We start from the raw sequence: 16,754 nt of genomic DNA on the forward strand, positions 1-16,754 counted from the left end.
GTTGCCCCTGCCATGTGAGTATTGTGATGCCTCTCCAGGCGAAATGCTGAGTCCTTTTGATTCATTGATTGTTGTGGAATGGAAGACTGCCCCTAAGTGGATGGGCAGGAGATGTTTGTTGTGCCCCTGTGTTGGTGGGCAGGGAAGTGGATGGCTGGCGGGGATTCCAGTGTTGCCCCTACCACGTGAGTATTGTGATGCCTCTCCAGGCGCTGCTTGTGATAGATTTTTTTTGAAGTTCATTTTTGTTTAGCTTCGGCTCTTTCATGTTTGAAGCTTTCCTTTTTCTGCTATTTTTATAAATGCTTCGACTTTTTCAACATGTATGAAGCTTGCCTTTTTCTGTTTTTTTTTTTATCTTTTGTTATCATCATTGGTGGAGGGATCACATGATGATGTTATTTGTTGAATTTGATGAGTGTTATTTTGGAAGCCACTCCTGGCTTTGGTTAGGAAGTCATTCCTGGTCTTGGCATTCTCTTAGATCATCCTTCATTCGGTTGAGGAGTAGGGCGCGATGGCCTCTTCATGCTTATAGGCTTTCTTGTTTAATTGTTGAGCTTTTATGAATGCTTCGGCCTCTTGATTCCTCCAGCAAGTGATGGATAGACACACACAAAGAATGCAAGAATGCAAAAAAAACATGCAAAGCAGAAGTGGATTGGATTTTTTTCAAATTTCTTTTTTTTTTAAGTGAACTTATACCCTTTTGTGCACGCTTGTTAAGTCTCAATTTTACCTCTTTTTGGATGAGACTTATTGAACAAATTCCACTCATCCTTTGAACCATTGCAATGTAATTGTTCTCTTTTTGGTTCATTTTGTGTGCAGATATAACTAACCCAAATTTAGCTAACAATACCTTAATACACCTCATTTTTTTGTGCAGGTATTGAGCTAGGGACTTGAGGATTGAAGATCCATGGAATTGGAAACTAAAAGGAGCTAAGGAGCAGAGAAGAGGTTATGCGCCGGGCTCAAGGTGATCCGTGCCGGGCGAGCAAAACAGAGCATCTCACCTCTGGAAGCTATTGAGCCGGGCGCAATATGAATTGCGCCGGGCGTGTCCTGAAGACAGAGGGCATTTGGAAGGCCATGCGCCGGGCGCGAAGACTTATGCGCCGGGCGCATGAACCCTAATCTGTCTCCCCAAGCTCGTATTTGAAGCCATTTTCGGGGGAGAAACCTCCATTCTCACATTGGGCGTCTCCAGGAGCTGCGGAAGGGATTCCCAGGGCTTGGGATCGTCCGTGTGCGGATCTTTCCTTCGGTTCTTCATCCTCCTTTCATCTCTATTTTGTATTTGCCCTCTTTGTTGAGTGGTTTCACCCATTTTGTGGGGTTAGATGTAACCAACGTACTCTATTGTAATCTTTACGGTTTTAATGATATATATATATATATGTTGTTTTATTCTTTGTTGTGTTTGTTTCTATTCTTAATGCTTGCTTTGGATTGATCACCCTTTGCATGATTTAAGGTTCCATGGGTATTGGAAAATAACCTTTGAAACTAGTTCTGAAACATATGCCTAGTGGTGATTGTATCTAGGGATAGAGCTTGACCCATTAGTAGTCTTAAACCCTAGCCCGTAATGCGGGTGTAGATATTGGGTACTCAAGGGATTGATATTCAATATCCGCACCTAGGCTCTTTCTCTAAGGGATTAGGTTTGAGTAAACTTATGGGTTGACTAAGCAATGAATTCAACAAGAGATTAAGGATACATTAGTGTTACGTTTGGTGAAATTTGACCCCCACAACCTCACAATACCACAATACCATTCCTGACCTTTTCCACTCACAAAACAATATTTATTTACAGCTTTCATTCCAATAGTCACAACTTTGCATTCACTGCACAAACTATGAAATTGGAATTATTCTTTAGTCACGAATAGTCAATAAATGCTTATATTACCTTCTAATCCCTGTGGATACGATATTTTTACTACTTGAATGGCCGGTATACTTGCCGTGTTTGAGACCGTTGATAGAATTAAACGAATTTATAAATATTAACAAAAGTGTTTCAACGGAAATCTCAACAAGTTTTTGGCGCCGTTGCAGGGGATTAGAATGGAAATTTAGTATTTATAGCTATTTGTGATTTAATCCTTTACTGTTTTTGTTATTCTTTGTTAGTAATGAATTGTTGGAGCTAACCTGTGTACTCTAGTCTTCAGCTTTCTCTTGTATGCAAGGTACTGCTCAAATTGGATTCACCAATCCTTCTGAGTCATTGTTGAGCAATCATGAGGTTGCACACGGGGCAAAAAGGAACAAGAGCAACAAGAGGAGAAGGAGAATCAGAGCACTTCAAGTTGGTCACCGTCAGGCTCGGGACAGTAAACAAGCGCTTCCTGGGAGGCAACCCAGAGATCTGACTTTGTTTATGTGTTTGTCCTTTCATTCTTTTGTAGATTTTAGTGTTAATGTTTGTTATGCATGATTGTTTTGTGTACATGTTGTTTGTGTTATATGTTGGTTTGTGGTATGTATTGTTTTGTGTTAGATGTTGATTGTTAGAATCATGCTTGAGTGGGTAAATATAGGGTACATCTTGTTGGGAGTGTGAGGAAGAGGTAACTCTGTATCTAGGTGGAAATCAGGCCTTATCTCAAAGTAAATTTAGGCAAAACTGACCATATCAGGGTTATGCGCTCAGCGCGCTTCACCTCGCGCCCAGCGCAAGACTCGAATTGTGGTCTCTGGAACCCACCACGCCGGGCACGTTTAACGCATGCCCGGCGCGATATCAGATTTTGGACCTCGTTGAGTTTTACTGATATGAAGCCCGGCGCATCTGTTTTGCGCCCGGCGCAAAAGCATTCCTGATACCTTGTATTTAACTATTTTTCATTCATGTTTCTTTGTATTCTGTTTGTGTTGCATTGTCTTAGTCCATTTCTATGTACATGCATTTTGTGCTTAATTTTGGTCTAAGGATATTCTCCATTGTGTTATAGTCGCTTGGTCATCACTATGTATACATTTTTGTGCTCACCATTCTTTTTCATGCTTATACTCCGCGACCACTCTTGGTTTCTAGGACTTTCAGGCATATACTGGTTGGCCTGGGGACCAGGCTCCTAAGTTTGGGGGAGTGGAGCTGCTGATGCAGACGGAGCCGTTGATGGTGGAGCAGCCCCTAAAGATGATGATGACCAGACCCCATAGATGGAAGCAGATGGAGCTCACCTTAGTTTGCCTTTGTTTCTTGCAATTTATTTTTCTGTCTTTTATTTTCAGTATTTTAACTATTTTTATATCTATCTCTTTTGGTGATTACACTGTTGGTTTTTTTTTGTGAATATTCTGCTTTAGCACAGGTTTTAATCTTGTTGATACTTGCGTTGCTTGTGGTCAATTCTGGATTGTAGTTTGCTTGACGTTATGGTGCATGTACCCTAGACATTTTCAAGTCACATTAGATCTTTAGTTCATGACTAGTTGCATACGGGTTTCAATGTTGATCATAGAACTGAGCTGAGCTTGATAGTTTGTGGATGCATAGCCGGGTGAGGTTTGAGCCTAAACACTGATGAGTGAACTACGCTTAGGTTGCATGATAGACTTTGCTTGAGTTTCCCTGGTGGTTTGCTTATGTTATGCACTTATATGATCAAGGCATTCACATTTCCATATTTTGTTAACCATCTAAGCCAAAAAGCCATATCCACTTTCCATTTGACCCATACCTTCCTAAGCCTAAACACCATACCTTCCACTTGTCCAAAACCAAGAAAAATTAACCATAACCTTTGTCTTGGTTAAGAGAGCAAAAATGATGACATCAAATAAGTTTGGGGGAGTTGAAGAATGAGGAAATTTGGGAAGAAGAAAGTATGTGGTCAGCCATTACTAAATAAAAAAAATAAAAAAAATAAAAAAAAAAGAGAAAAACAAAAAGCAAAACAAAAACAAAAAGGCTAATGGCTGGATCCGGTAAAGGGCATGTGCCAAAAATGTGTAATGGGGTATGGAGAGGGACATCACTGTAAAATATTATTTGCTCTCTTAAGCTATAGCACCTTCAATCCTTGAAAAACCATAAAACTGCTAATGCTTGACCTTGCTTGACCTAGAATTGCCCTAATAAAGACCTTGTGATAAGTGCCTGCATTTGTTTTACCACTGGTTTCATTTGGAAACGAAGAGCAAAGTTGAATCATGTGGCGTGAGTAGTAGACTAGAGAGAAACACTCACCCTGATACACTAGTGTGCATAGAGAGAAACACCTTCCTAGTGAGGATGTATACACAGATAGTCATTACTCTTCTCAGCTCTTTGATCTCTTTTGAAACCTTTGTTTGCACCTTGTCATGTTCTTTTGCAATAATTGTGACTCGAGATCCATCTTAGGTTCATGCTTGCGAAAAGAAAATACAAGTGAACTGGGATGTAGAATTTGACACACTTGCACTGCTTGTTATCTGCTAGACTATTGACCTTTTGCTTGAGGACAAGCAAGGTTCTAAGTTTGGGGGAGTTGTTAAGTCTCAATTTTACCTCTTTTTGGATGAGACTTATTGAACAAATTCCACTCATCCTTTGAACCATTGCAATGTAATTGTTCTCTTTTTGGTTCATTTTGTGTGCAGATATAACTAACCCAAATTTAGCTAACAATACCTTAATACACCTCATTTTTTGTGCAGGTATTGAGCTAGGGACTTGAGGATTGAAGATCCATGGAATTGGAAACTAAAAGGAGCTAAGGAGCAGAGAAGAGGTTATGCGCCGGGCTCAAGGTGATCCGCACCGGGCGAGCAAAACAGAGCATCTCACCTCTGGAAGCTATTGAGTCGGGCGCAATATGAATTGCGCCGGGCGTGTCCTGAAGACAGAGGGCATTTGGAAGGCCATGCGCCGGGCGCGAAGACTTATGCGCCGGGCGCATGAACCCTAATCTGTCTCCCCAAGCTCGTATTTGAAGCCATTTTCGGGGGAGAAACCTCCATTCTCACATTGGGCGTCTCCAGGAGCTGCGGAAGGGATTCCCAGGGCTTGGGATCGTCCGTGTGCGGATCTTTCCTTCGGTTCTTCATCCTCCTTTCATCTCTATTTTGTATTTGCCCTCTTTGTTGAGTGGTTTCACCCATTTTGTGGGGTTAGATGTAACCAACGTACTCTATTGTAATCTTTACGGTTTTAATGATATATATATATGTTGTTTTATTCTTTGTTGTGTTTGTTTCTATTCTTAATGCTTGCTTTGGATTGATCACCCTTTGCATGATTTAAGGTTCCATGGGTATTGGAAAATAACCTTTGAAACTAGTTCTGAAACATATGCCTAGTGGTGATTGTATCTAGGGATAGAGCTTGACCCATTAGTAGTCTTAAACCCTAGCCCGTAATGCGGGTGTAGATATTGGGTACTCAAGGGATTGATATTCAATATCCGCACCTAGGCTCTTTCTCTAAGGGATTAGGTTTGAGTAAACTTATGGGTTGACTAAGCAATGAATTCAACAAGAGATTAAGGATACATTAGTGTTACGTTTGGTGAAATCTGACCCCCACAACCTCACAATACCACAATACCATTCCTGACCTTTTCCACTCACAAAACAATATTTATTTACAGCTTTCATTCCAATAGTCACAACTTTGCATTCACTGCACAAACTATGAAATTGGAATTATTCTTTAGTCATGAATAGTCAATAAATGCTTATATTACCTTCTAATCCCTGTGGATACGATATTTTTACTACTTGAACGGCCGGTATACTTGCCGTGTTTGAGACCGTTGATAGAATTAAACGAATTTATAAATATTAACAAAAGTGTTTCAACGGAAATCTCAACAACGCTTGTACCATATGCATGTTATGCAGTGATGCTTCTATGCTAATGCTTAAAATGCAAATTTATTTTTACTTTCAAGAAATTAATTTATGCGCATTGATCAATGACATGGACTGTTAGCCTTTAGCCCTGTCGAATTCAGTGTTGCTTCTTGAACCTGAGGTTTGTGTAGTTCTGCCCTCTTGCTTGTACCGAATATGATATGTTAGCTCTTAGATTAGGTGTACCTAGACTCTGTTCTAGGACACCTCCATCTTCTCCTTGTGAGTTTTCACTGTGCATACTCCGTGTATCTCTCAAATTTATCTTAATGCCATATAGGTCAAGAGGAAAGAGAGGAAGAGGATATATATATATTTTTTGTAAAAGTTTTGGTAGAAAGGATTTTTTTCAAAAATGGTTTATAGAAGAATGGTTGGCCGAGGTAGGCTAGTGGTTTAGGCTGATGAACAAGCACATTCAAAGTGAGGAAATCATTTTCTGCGTTAGCTTATTATTTCCTTCAAAGTTAAGCGATGACTTGGGATTGCATATTGATTAAATGATCTTCTCGAGCCGCCTTTCATTTTTCAGCTCGAGATGCTACTTTGTCCTAACTTTTGCCTAGGTTACCCTTTTTGTTTGTGAGTCTCCTAGCGGACCTTGCCCTAATTTTCGCGCAGCCCCCTTAGTGGGTTTCCTGCCAGGCTTTTGTCTTTGCAGCATTTGTGATCATCTTTCATTCATTCATTAAAGGGGGATGCCCCTTGCACTGATTTCATTTGGACTTTTATCCACAAGTCATGCCCAATTCGATTGATCTTTATGTGTTTTTTTTATTGCGTATTAAGCCATTGTTTATGACGACGTCCTTATTTCAAATGTACTTGTTCATTTAAGGTTTGATGACGAGGCTTAGAGTAGATAAAAGGGAGAAAAGAAATGAAGTAGAAAAGTGTATGGCATTAAAATATAATTGTCAATTTACACGTGCCCATTTAATGTAGCTTGAGGGCCCGGGCATGCCCTAAGTTCGTGATTCGTACACAAAGGAAAAGAAGGAGGTTGCCCCTTAGAGAGGCTTAGGTCATCTAACTGTAGAGCTAGTCCTTCACTTGCTTGGATGTGGCGCTTCAGAAGATTTTGTGTAGAGGGAGGGCCTTTGGCTTCTTCTCTCATGAAGGTTTTCTCAACCCATATCTTTCCTGAGATGTAGGAAGAGGTAGAAGCGATGATAGAGCTTTCTATGAAATCTTGAGAGGAACGTTCAAGCTGTCTCTCAATTTTCAGCTCGAACAGACAGTGTTTTTTTTGTTTTTTTATTTTTTTATTTTTATTTTTTTGCCTAGAACGCCCTTTGCGGGTTTTCATTCTAGCAGCTTCTTAACAAGCAATGCTTCTCTCTTGTTGAAATCACCTTTCGAGAAAGCTCTAATCGTTTTGCCTCAGTGTTTGAGAGATTCGTCATCCTCAGGTTCTTACAACTCGTTAGGAGTGTGGGTTCGTCCATCCCTATTCCGCCTAGATTTCACGGTTGCACGACACGGCTTTGTCCTCTTAGGGCATCTTGATGATTTACCCTAAACTCTTTATGCACGGTTTGCTTCCATTACTTCTGACTAACGCACATAGGTTAATTTCCCTTTTTATTCTCATTTATTCTTTTTCAAGGAGGGATATGCTCTAAATGAATGTAATGCAGAATGTATAAAAAGTTGAGAATAATAAATATCAGTCTCATTGATTTATTTATATGTGAATGCTCAAATAGATTTTGACAGTATTAAGTGAGAGTCTATATTAGACTCTAAGAAGGCTTACTTTAAAAAACATATCAAAGCAAGTGCCCCACTATAGTATTTTTTAAAATCGATTTGGGCTTTTCTTTAGAGCACAGGTACTGTCGTATATTAGAGCATTCACTTCTCTTAACTTTCTATACATACTGCAACCTAATCCTCCTTAGCTAATAAAATAAAATGAATGAAATTAATGAGTTAATCTAGAATGCATGTCATCTTTTTTTTTTGCCTAATCTTTATCATGTTTCTATTATCTAAAAGGGAATGATGCATGGTAAATAAGAGACTTCTTTTATTGATTTTTTTTTACAAAAAGGAAACTATCTATATGATGTTAATGGAATGCTGACCTAAGAATGTACGAAGGGGTATAAAATTTTTATTATTATTTTTATTATTTTATTATTATCTATTTGCTCATTTTAAAATTCCAATCCACTCTTATTAGAAGAAATAGTACAAACAAATGCACACACACATGCTCAATCAATGTACACCCACGAACGATTGTGTTCAAATCCTTGGTCTGTGGTCCCTGTCAAGAAAAGTGTGTGGTATAGGACGGTTCTAATCTCACTGGTCTTTAAGGCCCCCAAGGTGCCCCCATTACAGGGACCCAGTATCTCTGTCGCCGTCACCTGGCAAACTCTAAGGTCTGTCACAGTATTTCAGGCTAGAGTAACCGGTTATCACCTTGAGTGTGATTTCCGACAAGGCTCGCAGGCTCTAAGGCCAAACTTGGGCCGGTCGTACGTCAACCACTCCCTATGGTTAATACCCTCATGCCCCCGGGTGTAGGGGGAACTGTTGTGTGCAAAGATTTGTGTACAATTTTATTTCAAATAGGTGCGGAATTTAAATAAGCAAACAGATATCAAAGCCAAACAAAGAAAACAAACAAGGTAAAGGGGAAAAATATTTAAATTATTATTTTTTTTATTTTATTAACTTCATCAATTAAATGGGCCTGACCCTCTTTAAACTTCCCCAGTGGAGTCGCCATCTGTCGCAACCCGAAAATTTCCGATCTTGCAACCTATGGTTTAGACATCCTTTTAAAGATCTCATCAATTAAGGAATGCCCAAACACCAGACTAATCCTTAATTAATGGTTTTGAAAATAGGTTCATGGAGTCGCCACCAATATTTTACTCAAAACATTGGAAAAAGAAAAGGTTTTTAAAAGTCCAATAATGGCCTTGATAACCAGAATTGGGTTCGGGGGTCGGTTACGTGTAGGGAATGTATTAAGCACCCCTACAACGCCCTTAATCGGTACCCTATGACGAAGTTTAACATTATAAATAATAATAATATAAATATTAAATCCCCTTTTATTGATGACTATTTACATGCTTGAAATTTAAATTAAACAATTGACTCTAAAATATCTACATGATTATTTTTATTATAACAATGTAAAATAAAAGAAGAGAAAGATAAAACAAGAGATTGATGAGTAATACCTCGTAACAAGCTTTATTGGATCTTCAACTATGGGGATTTTAGGTGCTTTGTGGCAACCTTTCACACTACAATAAGCCTCACAAAATTCAAGAAGTACAATAGGAGAGAGAAAGAGAAAAAAGGGAGAAATTTCGAGCTCTATGGAGCTTTGGACGAAATTTTGAAGGTCACCTTAACTGCTGGCCGAGATTCTCTATTTATAGGCATCAGATGTGGGCCGGAACGGCCCGTTCTGGATTCGGAACGGCCCGTTCCAGATCCGAACGTTATGCAGTACATTTGCACCCTAGAACGACCTGTTCTGAAACCAGAACGGCCCGTTCCGGGGAACCAGAACGGCCGTTCTGGGGTACAGATTTTAAGCCCCCTTGATTGGTTCGGAACGGCCCGTTCTGGTCTAGAACGGCCCGTTCCAACCTATATTTTTTTTAGGGTTTTTAGAAGCCCAGAACGGCCCGTTCTGATTGAGAACGGCCCGTTCCGGACTTGGGAACGGCCCGTTCCGATTTTGGAACGGCCCGTTCCGGGCCACTAAAAAATTGGTTTGGACCTCTGGGCCCTCTGATGTCCTATCTTGTTAATTGTATGCCCCCCGGACGAAATTGGGTGTCTACAATCACCAATTGCGAATCACCTCGAATCATTATATTTCGAGCACCTAACTCTACTAGCATCCCTAGTCCAGTGATTAGTGCTTGATATTAAGTTTCATTGTTCGAGTAACTTTTACTTATTTCGAGTGATACTTTAGTTAGCAATCCCTCTGGAGATATGATTAAAAGACCTATTTTAGCGCCTGACTCGTGTTTCAATCCATCAAAATATAATTGCCAAGGTTTTGTGGTTAAGTATACAATATCCTTGGTTTCCTTCGAGTGATCAGCGAGAAAATCTGCGAGTATTTGACCTTTAATTGCTTTTAATGGTTCGAAAGTGAGCGAATATTCAGTTAACGCAAGTGCCTATTTACCAACTCGAGAATGTAAAACAGGTTTACACAACATATATTTAATCACATTACTTCGACAAAATATTACAACATCACGAGTCCTAATATAGTACGTACTTCAACTTTGTACAAGCAACATATTAACTTAAACATAATTTCTCTAAGGGAGAATATCTAATTTCTGCTCCTACTAACATTCGACTTAGATAATAGATGACTCTTTCGATGCCATTATCATCATCTTGCGCCAGCATGCCCGCAATAGTCGAATCGCTAGCTGAGATATACAACTTGAGTTGCTTCCCTTTAGAGAGTGGTGCAAGTACTGGAGGATGAGCCAAGTATGCTTTAATTCCTCGAATGCTCTCTGGTGCTCTTCATTCCATCGAAATTCCTGCTCCTTTTTTAAACGTAACAGAGGAGAGAACACTTTAGTTTTACCAGATAAATTCGAAATAAATCTCCCTAAAAAATTTACTTTACCTAAGAGAGATTGAAGCTCTTTTTTGTTCGAGGGAGGCTTTGTCTCCATGATGGCTTTAGTTTTGTTCCTGTCCACCTCGATTCCCTTCTGGTGTATAATAAATCCTAGGAACTCTCCTGCTGTAACACCAAAAACACATTTCAGTGGATTCATTTTCAAACCATGTTTTCTCATTCTCTCGAAAGATAGCTTCAAATGGTATAAATGATCTTTCTTTTCTTTCGATCCAACAATTATATCATCAATATAAACTTGCACGAACTTACCAATTAAATCATGAAAGATTAGGTTCATTGCTCTTTGATAAGTGACACCAGCGTTCTTTAGTCCGAATGGCATCATCACCCACTCGTATACGCCCAATGCGCCTGGACATCGAAAAACAGTTTTTGACACATCATTAGTTGCAATATAAATTTGGTTATATCCAGAATAACCATCAAGTAAACTCATAATTTCGTTACCTGCTGCAGCGTCAATCATAGTTTCAGCAATGGGCATAGGATATTCATCCTTAGGCATTGCTGTATTAAGATCTCGAAAATCAATGCAAACCCTGAGTTTTCCATTCTTTTTTATCACAGGCACTACGTTCGAGACCCACTCAGGATATCTCGAAGTTCTGATGAACTTCGCTTTAAGCAACCTCTCGATTTCCCCTTTGATTTTCTCGATCACTTCAGGAGCGAATCTTCGAGGATTCTGCTTTACGGGCTTCTTTCCAGGAATTGTAGGTAAACGATGCTCCACTAAGTCTCGATCCAATCCTGGCATTTCATCATAGTCCCATGCGAAGCAGTCCTTATACTCACACAACACTCGAATTAATTGCTCCTTGAAGTCTCCTTGCAAGAACTTACTGACATACGTTATCCTCCTCTTCTCAACCGTTCCCAAGTTGATTTCTTCGAGAGGATCTTGGGATTCCAATTTGTATTCCTCTTGGATCGACCTTTCAAATCCTAACGGTGAGTCGTCGAAGATGCAATCTAACTTTAATTCAAGTTCTTGCCCATCATACTCTTTTGTTGTTCTGACCTCTTGGTCCTTTTCTATTTTTTGATTTTCTTTTTTGCTCGAGACTCGTTGGTCTCTTTGATTTTCGATTTTTTGTTTTTCTTTTTCATTGGGAACTCCTTGGCTTCCTTGATTTTCTATTTTTTGTTTTTCACCGGCCCATGTGGCCGTACTATTTTTGTCACCTTCCATAAATTCTCTTTCACTTTGAACTTCCTCGACCATATTGGCCGTTCGATCGGCTACATAAGCCGATATTCGAGCTAAAAAGCTCGAGTAAGGATTTTCGTCCTTCATTCTTCAAGTGGAGCCGAATCCTTTTCGGCTCAAACCACGAAACCTTTCCTTACGTCCCAGCAAAATGTCTTCTTAATCCCTTCTTCTTCATCCATCATTCCAGAACTGTAAGCATCAAAAGGCTTAGTCTTTGCGAATGCTGTTAACTGTTGGTTAGCAAAATACATCCCAACTTCATAAGTTTTCTGATCAGCCTCGAGGACCTTTAACCCTTCATCATCGTTCTAGAAGAAAATCTTTTGATGCACTGTCGAAGGAACAGCTCCTACCCCATGGATCCACTCTCGACCTAACAGAACATTGAAGTTTGCCTTGGAAGGCGTCACTATAAACATAGTGGTCCTCTTCACACTCCCAATCTGCACATCAAGCAAAATCATACCTTCAGGGTTTGAAGACTTGCCTGCATAATCAGAAATCATTATATTGTGGGGCTTCAAATCAGCCAAAGATTTCCCAAACCTTTTCAACATCGTTTTGGGCAAGATATTCACAGTTGCACCCCCATCAACTAATACCTTATTCACTTCCTGCCCTTCGATCATCAATGTCAACAACAGGGGCTTAAGGTGTCCTTTCATTTCTTCCATGGGAGAATCGAACACAGCGGAGTTGAACTTAGGGATAACCCTCGAGACTTGATTTACCCATATGACCTTGGACTCATAATTAGGGTCCTCGAAAAAATCCTCTCGATGAATGTCCTCTTGTTCATTCACGGCCTCCATGGCCCCAGCATATTCGGATGGCAAAATCGAGACTATCCCGCAACTATCTTCTAGAGAATCCTCGAATCCACTCTCGAAACAGTCTGTGATCATGTCTTCAACATCCTCTAGGAACTTTTGAGACGACTCTCCTTTCTGGGGTACAGGAATCGAGAAGCGGTTTCCCTTAACACCTTCAAAAGTCGCCTTTCTCATCCTTTGCTGTCTCCTCCACTGAGTTTTAGTCAGGTTGTTGAAAGGCTGTCGAAAGCCACGCCCATACCCTCCAGTAGTCATTCGATTAGGCCCTGTTATCGAATTCGGCATCCTCCCAGGCACTCCTTGCATCGGGTGTGCAGCATGACTCATGACCTATTTTCCTCGACCCATGCCTCCCATTATTGGCCTAGGTGGAGCGTTCCATTTTCCCACAGGCACATTCGCATTCGGCACATAAGTATTGCCAAATCTCGAGGAGTTATACATCTCCATCTTCCCTACTGGAGCATTGTATTGAGGCATGTGAACTTGCCTCATGGTCAATCCTGCTTTCGACCCATCATACAGTCTCGCCTTTTCACGCAGCTTTTCAGCTTTGTAGCTTTTCATCATTTCTGACTCCTCGAAAGCTTTAGCCGCAACCCTGTCAAAGACGGCACTGCATCGGGGACACAACATAACCTCTTTATCAGCCTCTTTCTTCTTCGATAAGAACTCGACTAAGCTATCCCCTTCCTTTGGGTAGATAGGTTCCTGTTCCTTAGCGAAATCCTCCATTAATTCTTCGAGCTTCTCATCAGAGATAGGTTCGATGTTTTCATCCTCTTCCACAGCAACATCCACCATGTTGACCCCCATAGACACTGGTTCGATATATCCAGTATGAGCAGCAAATGGGTCTGTGTCAACTTTCATGTCTTTTTCCTCGAAAGCAAGGCGACCATCAGTAATCGCCTTTTCGATCAAATCCCTAAAACGCACACAATTGTTAGTCCAGTGGCCATACATATTATGATATTTACAGAACTTCTTTCCTTTCCTTTGCTCGAATGGCAGAATTTTATGATTATCTGGAAGTACGATCTGTTTATCTTTTAATAAGATATCAAATATTTTTTCTGCTTTAGTTACGTCAAAACTGTATTTCTTAGTCGAACTTCCTTCTACATTACCCCCTGGTTTTAACATTTGACACTGATACGTGGGTCCAGGACGTAGTTCCGCTAAGTTGATCTCAAAATCCTCACTTGAAACCTCACAGTTAGAATCTTCGCTAAGATCTGAATTTTCCAAATACGCTACCTTCTCTTTTCGAACAAATTTGTCAAATTTTCTTAATCTTTCTTTTTCTAGCTTAATTTGTTCGATTCTCCTTACCTTTTCGGCTAACTGGGCCATATCCCTCAACTGTTCATTTACTAATTTCTTACGTATCGAGAAATCTAACCCTGTCGCTGCAATCCTAACCAATTCATGCTCAAGTATATTAGTGTAACATCAAGATTTCAATTGCCTGAACCTATTTAAATAGTCATCCAAAGTTTCATTATTTTGTCTCTTGATGTTCATTAGATCGACTATACTAACTTTCGTTTCTTCTCTAAAGAAATGTTCGTGGAAACTACCCTCTAACTGTACCCAGGTGTGTATCGAATTAGGAGGTAAGGTGGTAAACCATGTAAAAGCATGCTTAGTCAAAGAACTAGGAAAATATTTCATTTTCAAATATTCGTTATTTGCCAAATCCCCGCATTCGACCCCATACCTAGCTATGTGTTCGACTGCTGACTCAGTCAATTCTCTTGCAAATTTCGAGAACTTTGGTACTTTTAATCCTCGGGGTAATTCTACCTGAGTTATATAGTCTGGGAAGGCTGACACAAAATACGGGCGTTCATTTCGACCTACATCGAATTCTTGCCTATTCAATATTCTTTCTACCATTTGATCTAAATTATCATGGGGATTCCTATTAGGTCGAACTATGTTCTGTCGAAAATTTTCATGCCCCCCAGGGTTTTCTGTCTCATTCAAGTTTGCACTCATAGCTCTCGAAGGTGGTCAATCACCTAATTTATCCCCTATTTTATTTATCAATTCATATAAAGGAGTCATAATGTTATGCATTTGAGTTGACAATTAACCATGTCATGATTGCTATGGTCCATTTGTTGTCGAAGAGCCATCATGGCTTGATTACTAATACTCGTAGGCACATAACTACCTTGTCGAATTAGGGAACCCTCTTGACTTGTTCCTATATGTTGATAGGGGTCTTGCATAACAAACCCCAAGCCATTTGGTCCTGGATTATACCCCTGTGGGGATACATGCATCTGTGGGTTGGGTCCTAAGAAAGGCACTGGCATGTCTACATGTACTGGTTGAGTATTTCGCCAATTCTGTGGCATGCCTGTAGACCCCTAAAATTGTCCGGGTCGGAAATAAAGCTTGAAGACTCTCGAAGACTGAAGGAAGATCAGCCAGAAGGACTCCTGGAAGGCCCTAGGAGGGTTCTCTGTAGGTCTAGAGGTCTTAGAATAACTCAAAATAAGGAAGTGGAGGGAATGAAGCCCAATACGGCCGTACTGAACTTAATACGGCCGTATTGAAGCTTCAATACGGCCGCAGTGAACTCAATACGGCGTATTAAAGTTTCTGAAACTTCAATACGGCCGTACTGAAATCAATACGGCCGTATTGAAGCTTCAATACAGCCGCAGTGAACTCAATACGGCCGTCCTAAAATTGTCCGGGTCGGAAATAAAGCTTGAAGACTCTCGAAGACTGAAGGAAGATCAGCCAGAAGGACTCCTGGAAGGCCCTAGGAGGGTTCTCTGTAGGTCTAGAGGTCTTAGAATAACTCAAAATAAGGAAGTGGAGGGAATGAAGCCCAATACGGCCGTACTGAACTTAATATGGCCGTATTGAAGCTTCAATACGGCCGCAGTGAACTCAATACGGCGTATTGAAGTTTCTGAAACTTCAATACGGCCGTACTGAAATCAATACGGCCGTATTGAAGCTTCAATACAGCCGCAGTGAACTCAATACGGCCGTATTGAAATTTCTGAATTTCAATACGGCCGTATTGAACTCAATACGGCCGTATTGAAGTTCAAAAATTTCAATACGGCCGTATTGATTCTGTAGCCCGTATTGCGCCTATTCCCTATAAATATGACGTCAATTGGACGTCATTCCACACTTTTACACACAGTTTTAACCCTCTTCTTGAGTATTCTGGGTTTTTTTGAGCAGTGCTCTGCCTAGAAATCACTCGGAGAGTTGATCCGACGAAGTTTTTGAGTTCTGAGCATTTTGCTTGAGTCTCGAACTAAGTCGAAGGGAAATCCATAGGATTTCCAAGTCAAAAATTATTTTATAGGAGGGAGCGAGCGGGCTTGTAGAGCGAGGGAACGCCAAAAAGCTTCCCAGTTTTACGAAATATATAAAAGCACGCTTCAAAGGTTTCTTCTTCAAAATCCTTCCTTTTACTGCTTTCTGATTGTTGCATAGCATATCTAATTTATTCGCCATGTAGATATCTTGTTCATAATCGTTTAGAATAAATAGGGGTAATTTAGTAATTTTGTACTATTATTTTTAGAAATAATCTGTCATAGGGAACCTGAAAGGGGCGTTGTGGGGTGCTAACACCTTCCCCACGCGTAACCGACTCCCTTACCCAACTCTGGTTGTAATGGCCGAAGTTGATTTATAAAATCAATTGCCTTATCCCTTTTTCCAATGTTTTGAGTAAAACATTGGTGGCGACTCCATGAACCCTTTTACTACGAAAACCACTAATCCATGGAGGGTCCCGCTTGGGATTAACATGGATTGGTGAGACATTTAATAAATAAATTGGATAAGATCGACAAGGTCTCAGTTTGAGAACAAGTCGTTCTAATAATCCAATACATTTTCAAAACTAAAATAAAAGCGAGCTCGACCGTCTTCGCGACCGCCGAGGCCCGTTTGGGCCGGTGGCGACAATGCCCCAGGGGTATTCCCTAGTGACATTTACTAGTTCTTGAGTTATGCTATTTTGCCTAGCTACATTCTCTAGCAACATAGGGGAAGAAGTCGTTGCCCCCTGGTCATATTGTTAGTCACATTATCGGGATTAACAGTGTCTTGCTCTACATCTACGTGATTATTATTGTTCGGCCTCGTCTCTCTATGGTTATTCGATGTAGACATTGTTCTTCCACTCCTAAGTCTCATGCAA

Source organism: Cajanus cajan, chromosome 1 (assembly GCF_000230855.2).
Source record: "Cajanus cajan strain Asha chromosome 1, NIPB_CcT2T_4, whole genome shotgun sequence".
NCBI classification, from domain to species: Eukaryota; Viridiplantae; Streptophyta; class Magnoliopsida; order Fabales; family Fabaceae; genus Cajanus; species Cajanus cajan.